A 13380-nucleotide genomic window follows, 5' to 3' on the forward strand; every position below is an offset into this window, starting at 1 on the left:
GCTAAGACCCTAGTTAGAGGACTGGGGCTCTTAGTACTTGCAGCTTAAAAAAAGAAATCAAGGAGCTTTCAAAAGGCAGAGCCAGAACCTACCACTTCCACGCCCCTACTCATGCTCATGCTCATGCTCATAAAAAGGAGCCGAAGGACCTTACGCTTTTTGTTTTTTTTTTTTTTAATTAAGTTTATTTGGGTAACATTGGTTACTACAGTTACATAGTCTTCAAGTATACATTATAATTTGACATCTGTATATTCTCTTGTGTGTTTACCAGCCAAAGTCGCCAAAGTCCAGTTTCCTTCAGCTACCATATATTTGATCCCCTTTATCCTTACATCTTAATCTACCATGCTGCCCACTGCCTCTCCTGTTGCCCTCACACTAGGCCCCAAAACAATAATAGCAAAGGCATTTTCTGTTTAGTGACTTAAAGAGAAGAGAGTATTTATTACATCGAAATAATTTTAAGAATTATAAAACTGTTTTATCATGGAACTGCTCGATTTGTCATTGAGGATCAGGGGATAAAATTCGCCCATTGAAAATATTTCAAAGGAATAGTGGGGGACAAAGTGAGTTCATGTTCCCACCTCACAAAGTAAACTTCTTTTACACCCTAGTGACGTGAGTCCTGCTATAAAGAGCCCACAAGATTCAGAGAGGCGACCAGCATCACAGAGGGAAACTGACAATCCTGGAGATGATATCTCACCAAATTGAAACTATTCAATAAATTGCCAATAAAGTGATTACATATATTTTGCACTTCAGATTTCTGGAATAGATGTTTCTATGTCTCTATCCTTTAAAAATTCCCATTATATCATGTATGTCATTTAAGAATTATTTAATTATCATTTAAGAATGAACATTAAAAATAAGTCTCATATCTGGAGGTAAAATTATCATGGTATTTTACAGTTACACATTTCTCTCAACTTAAATGATAATGCTGGCTTTAGCTATTTGAATAGACTGTTCTGTTTCTGTAAATGGAAAAAAATATGGAAGATTCATGACATCTCACATATCATAAAATAGTTTGCTTCAACTTTAATTGTGATCTTTTACAGTTAAAATTTTAAGTGGCTATTTTACTGTACTTTGCCAAATTTATGTTTGAAGCAGTGTTCTGTGAAGACTATTTCTCGTTGTGAATTATTCTGATACAGCTTCAAATTATTTGCAATCAATTGTATTGAATTGTTACACCATGTAGATATATTATGTTTGATTGTAGCTAGACGTCTTTGTTGAAAAATATTTTTTGTAAGTATTACTTATTGTTTTCCTAAGAATAGCAGTGCTGTTTATATGATATATATAAAATAATATAAGCCAAAGTTACAAGCCTTAAGTTATCTTAGACATTTTAGTACCCTCAAGACATCTTATTTTTGATTCACTGTTTTCATTAAGTTCTTTTTTCAGCAATAGTGTTTAATGCCATTTATTGTTACTTATGTCTTCTCTGAAGGGATTCATCTCTAGCTGGTACCTGGCATGTAGTCACCTGACAGTTTTTCTTTTTTAACTTTACAGAAAGAACATGAGATTTTGTTTTTCTTTCAGCTATCCTGACAAATAATAAACATAAATATATTTGATTTCCCAGAAAATTTTACAAAAGTATACTGCAAAAAAAAAAAAAAAAAAGCTATGTGGTACACAGAAATGTCAATGTACCATTTCATTCTATATGAAATTATTAGGAAAAATTCTTACACATAAAAATTATGTTTATTCATAAATAAGAGTAGTAGAAGATGGAAATTTTCAAGAGCCCTATTAAAAGATAAATTGAAATTATTTCTGCTTAGGACATTTTATTTCTATGTATAATATATAAACAAGTATATTTCCTATATATAAGAATTAACGAGATATGTTAAAATGCATCGTTAGGAGAAAATATGTTTCAGTTTATAATAACAATACACTTGGGGAAGAAGAGTATGCTGTTTTTTTAAGTATTAGCACCCTCACTTAATTCTATGCATGTTCATATTTTATAAAGCTTCAATATAACATAAAATATGTAATTGGCAAGATGATAAATTGATTACAATGACAAAATAAACTCTACTAAAAAATCAAGATGTAAAATATCAGGATGGCACTTACAGGTCTTCAATATCCTCTTTTTGTGTTTATTTCTGAAATCCCATTTGTGAGTAATTTGGATGTGTGGGAAACAAAAGAGTCACCAATTTCATTAAACACCATCAAATTCTTATTGCTACAGGTATTTTATAATACAAAGGTTAGTTTAGGTTCTCCAAGTTGCTGACTCAACAGAGACATCATACATTCTTTACTGCTAGCATAACTGTGATTATGTATGTATGTATGTACATATGTATATATGGGTAGATGTGTATATGTATGTATGTATGTGTGTATGCATATGTGTATATGTGTGTATGTATGTATGTGTATGTATGTATGTGTGTATGCATATATGTATATGTGTGTGTGCATGTATGTATATGTGTGTATACGTATGTATGTGTGTATTTTTAAGAATCGGTGTGCTCAAAAGCAGGAAATGGCTTATGATTTCTAGTCACTCCAAACTGCTGTTGGCCTTTTTGCTAGATCCCAGCAATTGGACTTAAGAGTTATTACATTGGAAGCGTATGGGAAGGAGTTTGCTTTCTCAATAAAATAAACTGATTCTTTCTCCACTTTTTTATTCTTTAAACCAAACATCTTGCCTGTAGTCACAGAAGCCATAGAATGAATATGCAGAAGGAACGTGAAAAGCAAAAGTCAATATTCTAAAGGTGCCAAATGCTCAGAATGAGTCAGGGACTTTGGTGGCTTTACTGAAAATTTAATTAAAAAAAAAAAAAAGAAAAAAGAAAAAAACTGGATCATGGTTGCATGCAATTTGGGGGCAAGTACAGTGGGATAACTAGAATAAAAAGCAATACTTGTCGGAGTTGAATCGTGTCTCCCCAAACTGGTATGTTGGAGTACTGTCTTAGTCTATTCAGGCTGCTATAACATAATAGCATAGACTAGGTGGCTTATAAACAATAAAAGTCATCTGTTATTGCTTGCAAGACTGGAAGTCCAAGATCAAGGTACCACCAGACTCATTGTCTGTTGAGAGCTCACTTCCTGGTTATTAAATAGCCTCTTTTTGCTTTGTCCTAACATGGCATAAGGGCCTAGGGATCTCTGCAGGGTCTCTTTTACAACAGCACTGATCCCATTCATGAGATTTCTATCCTCACAACCCGATCACTTCTCAAAGGTCTCACTTCCGAATACCATCACATTGGGAATTAGGTTTCAGCAACCAATTTTTGGTTGGCACAATTCACTAACAGTATGTACTAATCCTGATACCCCTGAATGTGACTTTACTTGGAGATAGGGACTCTATAGAGGTAATCAAGTTAAAATGAGGTCATTAGGGTGAGCCCTAATCCAGTATGACCAGTGTCCCAATAAGAGAAAATCCAGACACAGATATAAATAATTGCACTTGTAGAACTCATGTAAAGATTGGAGTTATGCTGCCTCAAGCCCAGAAACCACCAGAAGTTAGGAGACAGGCTTGAAAAAGATCTCTCTCTAGTGTCTTAGAGGGAGCATGGACCTGTCGATGCCTTGATTTTAGATTTCCGTTCTATGAAACTGTGAGACAATCAAATTCTCTTGTTCTAAGATACCTAGTTTTTGCTAGGTAGCCCTAGGAAACTAATTCAATATTTAAGAACTAAAAGTGCAATAATTTTTATTTAATCAAAATTTAATAATTTTATTTAATCATTGATGGACAAGGTGAGACGTTTTTAAACAATCTTACTAGTAAAAATCATTTAGTTGAACATATTATTCCATATATAATGAGGATAATCAATATAATATACTTTCTAAAATAGGGCTCACATTAATGCTCCGTCTTCTGAAAGTTTGCAATAGAAAATCAGCATTTGTTCATTAGATTCCCACAGACCCAGGTAGCGATGTAATATCTTTGAATTTCAGTCCATTCACAGTGCACCCTTCAGATCAGTTTACTTTGATGTCTTTATAATGCAATCATCTAATCTATTCTCAATCCATGCTTTCTTATTCATTCAGCATAACAATATCATATGATTTATCTTTTGAATAAGGTGATGCTTTTCTCAAACTGTATATGGTTCGAGATTGCTTTCTTCGGCAGAGGGAAATGTGAGCTCATTTCCTGCCAAACAAAGTAACCGTATAAGAAGGAAAGAAACATATTAAGATAGTGAACTTTTTACTTTTTTAAAGAAAAAGAATATGGCATTAAAGACATTTTTGTTTTGAAGGTTGAAAAGGCAAAGACCTAATGTTCATCTATTCAAGGATGACAGGCTAAGAGTTAAACATTTCAATAATGGAGACATACTATTCTGCACAACCTTGGCTAGAATAAATTCTATGAGTGTTCAACATCAAATCATGTGATTCTACAGGAATCGACATTTTTTAGACACATTATTTTGTTAAGTGAGTTTTCTTGAAAGTGAACACTTCCATGTTTTGCAAATACATTACTAAATTACAGCAAATGAAAAGTAAACAATCAGATCAGGTATTTTCTAAAATTGGAATAACAAAAGCTACAATGATATTCACAATAGAGATGTCATTACTACAATGATATTCACAATGTAGCCTATTAGTATTTTACTATTTCTAACTGTATTTCTAACTATATTTTTAAGGAAAAATATGGATGAACCCTCAAATGCTTTTATTTCCCTTCTTATGTCCAGGGTAGCTGTTTTACAGGCAGATTCCACATAATACACAGAACACAAAGAAGACCTGTGGTTAAATAAACAGAAATATCTTGCACTGAAAATTCACAAAACATGTGGGCATGTCAAAAGGAAGAAAATATTCTGCAGTGAAAATGTGTGTAACCTCTTTTAACCCTGAGTCTTCCAAACTTACTCTACAAAAAAGCATTTATGTTCATGAAACACCTATCAATATGACTAAGCACCAAAGAATGAGAAAGTGAAAGAATGAGAAGTTGCAAACACAAATCTACACAGAGATCTTGGATTAATTTGTCTCAACACCAGCGCGATGAGATGTGCACTTCCGTGATCCTTTTTAGAGAAGTAGTAAAGGAAAATACAGTTTCAGTGAGGAGAGAATTCAATGCCAGAGTCTGTCTCTAGGCCTGGTGAGATGAGATCTGAGAAGAGTCCCTTGGTTTTAGCAATAAAACCTTGGTGATTTTTGTTAGAGACTTTTTGATGAGAGCAAAACCAGTTGGCTGGGGCCCAAAGAGGAAAAGGAAAGGAAGAAAGTGAACATGTAGATGACACTGAAGAAGTTTGGCTATATAGATATACAAGCACATAATTTTTAGTTTCATATATTAAGGGTCACTCTTTGTGTTATGCAGTTCTATTGCTTTTTTAGAAATGAATAATGCCATTTCTTAAAGTGATTGTTTCAATGTATGCTTTTGCTAAAGTTGTATGATGAGAATTATAGCTGTTCCTTATTCTCCTCAACATTTTTATGGTCTTTTTCATTTTTAGCCATTCGGATAGGTGTCTATTAATATTGTTCTGTGGTTTAATTTATATTTCTCTGTTGACAAATAACATTTTTTGGCAATTTTTCACTGGCTTGTCTTTGTGATTTTCTTATTGATTTGTAAGAGCTTTTTGTGTTTTTTGGAATATAAATATTTTGTCATATATATGCATAGAAAATTTATTTTTCAAGTCACAAATTCTGATTCATTGAACTTTACTTTTATAGTTAATGCTTTTTTTCTATCCTAAGATCATCGAAATATTCTATTATGCTTTTACTAAGAGCTTGATTGGCTTAGCTTCCACATTTAGGCCTTCTATATTAAATATTATTAATTTACATTATTGATAGTGAATTTTATAAAACTTTACAGGATCTTTAAGAATTGGGTCTCATCACAATAAATTTGTATCAACAAAATCAGTTGTAAACTTTGTACACTGCTGTATGAAAATCATCTAACAGAACTTGCCACTTTTTAAACATCAGAATCCTCTAGTACTAAGGGTTAGAATTACACAATGAGGATTTGTAAACATCCTGAAATAAGACCCTAAAGCATGACTATTTCATAATTTGGGGATAAAAATATTATCACATGGCTGTAACTTTTCCAGTTAATTCCTTATACCTGGACTGGCAGGGAATCCCAAATACATAAAAGGCTTTTTGGTTTTTTTTTTTTGTTTTCTAGCATTTGAGATAATTTCCCTAAACAAAATGGTATATTCTGGATGGCTGTAACATCTATCAGCAGACGTAAAATAAGGGGCAACTGTTTAATATGCTTGCGTAGGTGCTAACAAAAGTGGAAGACAAAAAGTTTAAAGTAAGTATGGATACAAATAATTATAGTGAGTGCACCACTCAAGTTTGTCTTAGGGGACAGAAAGCTAGCTATTTTTGGGGAAATATCACAAGCTTAGTTTATAAGAGCATGGTACTATCTGAATATGTTTAGGTGACATTTGAATATAGCTCAGCAATGAAGCTCAGAATGTGATAACAATAAAATGTACATTGGGTAATCTTCCCCTTAACAGTGAAAAATTTTAACTGTCACTTGAAGTTCTTTAAAACTTAGTCTAGCTCCTATCTTAAATATCTTACTAAGAGTTTCTTTAAAAAGAATCAACAAGTAAAGCTTCTCAAACACCTTCATATAATTTTTATCTTAAATCCTATTTAACAAAGACTACAAAGTTAACAACATCACAAAAATTGAGTTCATCTTTTCTCAAAATCATTTTGACAATATTCTTATTCTAAATGCTAATAACATTCTATTTTTAAATATTTCTTTTTCACAGAGTAATATTATTTTTTTAATAAAAGCTTATATGTTACTGGCATATTTATTTGAGCCAAAAGGGAATTATATCAATTTGTGCTTAGCTTAGGTAATTATTTCATTTACTTTATAATTATTATTTTTGAGTATGGAATATTTGTCATGCAAGAAAAAGTTAAAGCCCATGAAATTCAATTATCATTCGAGCTTCAGACATGCTGCAGCTAGTGGATTGAAGCTGTTTCCTACTTTGTATGTGTTGTTTGTGTTTAGCTTTGAATTTCATAGACAGAAAATACTGGCTTAGTACATGTGGTTAATTCTCTTTGTCTTGTTCTCCTAATGGTAACAAAAAATGATTTTCTCAAGGAAAGCACATAGAAAATGCGAGCCTCAAAATATGAATGGTAAATACAATAACTAAGTGACATATAAAATAAAACTACAGCAATATTTATGAAAATATATGTAATCTCTTTGTACCTTACCAAATTGTGTACCAAGAAGGTAGTCCCTGATTTCAGAGAGAATTTTAATGCAAGAAATACAGAAAAAACCTGTTCTATGCCTTTTCTATTACATACAGGGGTCCTCAAATGCCCTCAATATGTTTCATTGGTCAGAAAAGTGTTGTTTTGATTCTTCTTGTTATCAGTATAAACATCGTTAGGTTGGGACTGTACTCTCTGAGCTTTCCAAAGGCTTGAGAATTCTTTTTATTAATGTGCTGTTTCAAGCATATATATTGCCCTTGTTGACTCTTTGAAGCAATTAAGATGAATGTCCCATAGTGCCACATTGGCAATTTTCATCTTCCATGAACACACTATTTGATTTTTCACTATGTTCTATCAGAGATTTAAAAAAATAAAATAAAATAAATAAATAAATTTAAAAAAATAAAGAGGAAAAAAACCAACCTTTTCTAAAATTAAGTTTGATGATATTCTTCAATTGTCCTCCATCAAAGGGTTTTTACTATTACTTTCAAATCTTCCCTTTCTTCTAAATTTCCTATATCGAAATGAACCACTTCAATGCCTTCTTACCAACTTCCTACACATCTTTCCTCTCTTTACTCTGTTTATTTTTATTTTCTTTAATGAAATTACAAGCCTTTCAATAAGTAAAAAAATTGTTCTTGTTTTCTTTTCCTTTGCTTGGATTTAAGTGGTCTATACAGTGTTCCCATAACATTAGCACAAATCTATGAAACATGAAAACAATAGCAACTTTTGTTTCCCACAGACCTTGAATTATAATAAATATTTTTTACTTGAAATCAACAAAGGAAACAACCATCCATGATTTATCATTGACTATATTTACTGGTGTGGTTTGTGTAACATAGGTTAAAGATGTATCTTCTCACTTGTGCTTACTGCCTAATATCTCTTATGATCCGTAAAACATTATATGTATAATGAATATAAAATAGCACTTTTCCTCTTCATCATAATTCACATCAGCCTCAATCTATTCCGTTAGAAAGAATGACATCCTATTATGACCATCTCCTCCTCTGGCACTTCCACAGTTTCTCTATAGAGCTATCACCCCCACCTTGTTCAGCAGAGAGTGGGGGTAAGGTTACAATCCCTTTTGCACGATCCCATTCCACCCCTCAACCATAGTTGTTTAGATGAGAGATAGATACCAGATTCAATCTGGGTAATTCTCTCTCAGGGATATGAAGTTAATAGATGAAGAAAATCAGTTTGCATGCTATAGGCTGTACATTGAAAAAAAACTCATGTAGACATAAGTCTAAAGCTACTATTTTAGAGCATTCTTGGTAAAAATCTAAAAAGTCAAGAACATTTGCTGAGAAAGAAGTTATGCAGAGAGAAATAAAAGGAAACAAACTTTCAAGAAGAGTGAGAAAAATAAGCAAATTTGCCTTCTCGTCTTCTCCTTTCCCAGTCTGAAGTTTTTACGAGACCGACTTGTACTTCCTCCCCTCATTTGGGGTTGAAATTTCTTACTGTAAATTCCCTAGCAAGAGGGATATCTTACAAAATAAAATTCTCTGACCTGGATAATTACAAGGCTTAATTAGTTTAAAATTGAAAATGATATGTAAAACTGACAATGAGTATTACCATTTGGGGAAAAAATAATATACACGATACTCCTTGAAGTTTGTTCTCTAACTCGTCTTGAAATATATTGTCCTCCTGAAAAAGTGGAGGTATTTTGCTTAAATCAATTCTAAGATATTCCTGAATCTATGCCACTCACAGAGGCTGAGAAATAACTAAAAAAGACATGAAAGAGGCTCACTAGTTGGGAAAAGCTCCTCTGCCTTTCATCTTCTCTCCTTTTTCTTCCTGTTTGGCTGTGTCCCTCCTACCACTAAGTGGAATTTTGACTAGGTAACAAATATAACACTTGCCAGAACACTTCTTAGGAAAACATTATTATGATGCTTACTGAGGCTATAAGCATGTGGCATGAAAACAGGATCCTAAATCATGAGTTTTACTTAAAGTCAAGAATTGGTGACTAAGCTAAAACTGCAAAAACAGATACTTAGCTTTTTCCTTATTCTATAAAAACCTTGCTAAATCTACTGTAGTGTGCAGTCATTTTTATGTTTTTGATTTTGTATATACTTTGTAATTTCTAGATAATACATTTGTCATTAATAAGTATAAGGGTTTTACTTTTCCCCCAATCTTGATGCTACCCATATCTATAAAACAGATATTTTAATAATGAAAGAAAAGGAGTTAAAAATGGTTTAATATTAAAAGGGATTGCTCTTAGTGTAAATAAATATATAATACAATGACATTTTATTAAAAATAAAATGTACGCAACTTTGGTAGGCAACATATGAGATAATTCATGCTTTTTATATACTTTTAATTATGTTTAAGAACTAGTGATATGCTGCTGCTATCTACAAGGAAAAAGCCTAGATATATGCTGTATTTTTTTGTTACTTTAAACAAATAAATAAACAATGATTTCATTTAAAGCTTATAAACTAAAGAAAATATGTGCAGAAGTTACAGAACTTAGGACATAGGAAGTTATAAATAGATCTATTTCCTATACTGGGGTCAGTTGTTAAAAAAAAATGAAAAATCCTTTTTGTCTACGTTTGCACGAAAGGGTTGGATTTTGGATTATTCTAATAGTTTCTAAGTAGACCTCAAATGATCCCTTTTTATGGTACTGCATTTTGTCCTACAAAAGGCAATCACACTGAAAAGGAACAGTGAATGAATGATAAGGACACTCTGAAGGTGAAGGACAAAAAGCCCTTTTCCCCCTTGTGGTATATCGCCCTATTGCCAAAATATGAATTGTCTTTTCCCATTGGAACTCTTCTATAGTGCCTCTCTTTGAGGAAGAATTATTCCCTATCTTATTGATATGATAGCAATAAGATATATCTTATTGATATGATAGCAATAAGATATCATATCTGCCATGCTATAGACAGTAACAAGTGAAGAAGAAGGGAAGGGTTCACTTCTGGCTTAAGAGTCAGTGTGTGGTTCATTCTTATTCTCTCTCTGCCTTTGCCATTTCTCATATAGAGGCTGCTCCTACAGCTTTAGGCCCAGTCCAAGAATGATGTGAGGCAGAGCTGCCACTGAACCAGGATGGTCATTCAATGTAGAAAAGAAATATATATATTTTTATTGGTGAATGAGTAAGACTATGAATTTAAACTGCAACACAAACTAGAGTTAATGGCTGGATAAATACCCCACTCCAAATAAATACCTTTATCTTAGCAGTGATTGATTTATGAGTTTACATCTGATTGCATTCAGGAGCGTCGCTGGATTCCCGGGAAAGGTTTCTTTGCTCCAATTAGGAAATATAAAGATGACCTCTGTCCTCATTCTGGTGCTCTTGGTGGAATGCTTGGGACTACTAGAACTGTCTCACGATAACCATGGAGGAAAGCAAAACCCAGAGAATCATCGAAAACCAGAACCAGAGCCCAAATTTACTGGGCCTGGGGTCAGTTTTATCTCTAGACATATTTGAAATAAAATAATCCACCCCCTTATTTTTAAAGTCATTTTTGATTGAAGTTTGATATTTTTATTACAGTGCAATATGTATTCTAACTATAGTAATAGAAATGTTTATATTGTGCAACAGAATACATCTTTAAAATGTCACTTTTAGGTCTATTGTTATACGCTGTAATTGAAAAAAAAAAGATTTTCACAAAATACCATTTTACCTCAGTTCCTATGGTTGAGAGTTTCTTGTTTTCATTGTATTCGGGTGCATAAAATCTAATAACTCTGAGAAAGCAGCTTTCAGAGAAGCTTAGCAGCATCACCAGATAATTTATTTCTGAAAATAGTGTGCGAAGTCACTGTGTCTTTCTTTTTGTTCTTTTCCGAGGTAAACACTTTAAAGGTGTTCCTATTCTGTAATCAGAGCATTAAGGATTTTTTTGGTGGAACTATTTGTGAGGATTTTCAATTTTGCAGCAGCTTAGAAGTGATTGGCAATGAGTCGTGCAGAACCCTAAAACTGAGAAAATACAGCATTGCACTTGGCAGAGATAGACTCTGTATTTCAATAAAATTTCTTGAGTTAAAAATGCAAATTAGAGTAATAGTTTTCTGACTTCAAATTAATTTAAAAAGTTGTTGAATATTCAGAAGACAGATAAAATGTAGAACACCGTTTGCTTTTGAAAAAAAAAAAGCACAGAATTCATCTAAATACTCTGCATACCACCTATTTTTTTTTTTTTATTTGTATAACAAGTAGTAGTTGGTGAAGTTTGGTTTGTATTTTACATACACAGTCATCCATGTTCCCTATGGGGGAGTGAAAGACAGGCAATTTGGGTATTCTTAAGACCCTGGAGAAATAGGATATAGTTCTTTTCGAAAGGACACTTGTTCCAGCTTATTTGGAAATGGCTTGCCAAGACAATAATGCTGGGAAAAGGCACCTTAAAGGCAGCTAGCACTAGTCATCAGAAGGCTGCAGAACAGCCGGAAGAAGGAAGTGTGCCATTCATTAATGATAAAGCACAGATCATGCCTTAGCCCATAATCACGAAGCTTCAATGCCAATGTCAAGGATGTGCAAGGGGTGCCATCACACAAGGCTCCACACTCAGGACTTGCGCTTGCCTTAATGCCCCACCATTGCCCTCTTGAAATTTTTAATGATTTTTGAACATGGAGCCCTTCATTTTCATTTCCACCGGGTCCCTAAAAGTTTATGGCTGGTCCTGCCTGGCTTGGATATGCTTAAGTTTTAAAATGTAATGGCCAAGCACTGTGGTTGAAGGTAATAATTTAAGGGCTAAAGGATGACAAGGGATTTGTGTATTCAGTATTGTCCATTTGGTAAGATGGAAGTCGATGTTTGCATTACAACCTACGAAGTGAACTTTTATAAACGAATATATTTCAGGTTCTTGGACATCATTCTGGCGAAGGGGGGAAATCTTTACAAAAAAGATCCTGATATTTTTTATCTGTTACTTGCACTTACTGTAATAAACTTACTTTTTTGATATAGATATCGTCTTCTCAAATAAGGATTTTGTAAGCATTTTATTAACTAAATATTTATTAAATGATTTTTGTATTAATTTTCTAGGGCTGCCAAACAAACCCCCACAGACTATAAGCTTTGAACAACACAAATGTATTTCCCCATGGATTTGGAAGCTAGAAGTCCAAGGTCAAGGTATCGGCAGGTTTGTTTCCTCTTGAGTAATCTGTCCTTGGCTTGCATAAGGCCACTTTCTTGCTATGTCTTTGCATGGCGTTTTCTCTGTGTGCCAACCCCTGGTCTCTCTCTATGTCCAAATTTTCTCTTATTATAAGGACACCAGTCAGATTGGATTAGGGCTCACCCAAATGACCTCATTTTAACTTAATCATTTCCCTTAAGGCCCTACCTCCAAATACATTCTAAGAGACTAGGAGTTAGGACTTCAACACATACATTTTGTGTGTTTGGGGGGGGGGCGGGGGGCAGAGACACATTCAACTCAAAATGATTTTTAAAAGGCAAACACTTTTTTATATCCTAGAAATGGAAAGAGAATAATAGTGGAAATAGACCTACAAAATAATAATGGCTACAAAAGTTTTAAATACATTGTGAGGTAGAGCATGCATTGAAGGAAATAATCTTTTTTGTTGGTGGATCTCACCGAGACAGTTCCTAAAGATGGATGAATAAAAACACATTGTATAGGGAAAGCAACTCATGTAGTAGAATTTACAGGAGAAAAAATAGAGTGTGGAAGTTCAGGGGTTTTCATATGAGTGGCAGTAGATTCTCTCTGATTAAGAATATACTGCAGAAATATAAATACAAATACAAATATGATGAGATAAAAACAGATAAGAAATAAAATATAGGGTAGAGTGATAATTTATTCAAAATTTACCCCGAAGTAGATTACATGCTGCAGAAAGAAGGACAAGGCTGTGTAGTCAGATAATCACAAATTCACAGTGAATCAGTGTCACCCCGTACTGTGGCAGAGGTTCTACTCTTTTCAAATGTCCATTCTCCTATTTTGCTTC

This window comes from Pteropus vampyrus, unplaced genomic scaffold (assembly GCF_000151845.1).
Source record: "Pteropus vampyrus isolate Shadow unplaced genomic scaffold, Pvam_2.0 Scaffold73, whole genome shotgun sequence".
NCBI classification, from domain to species: domain Eukaryota; kingdom Metazoa; phylum Chordata; class Mammalia; order Chiroptera; family Pteropodidae; genus Pteropus; species Pteropus vampyrus.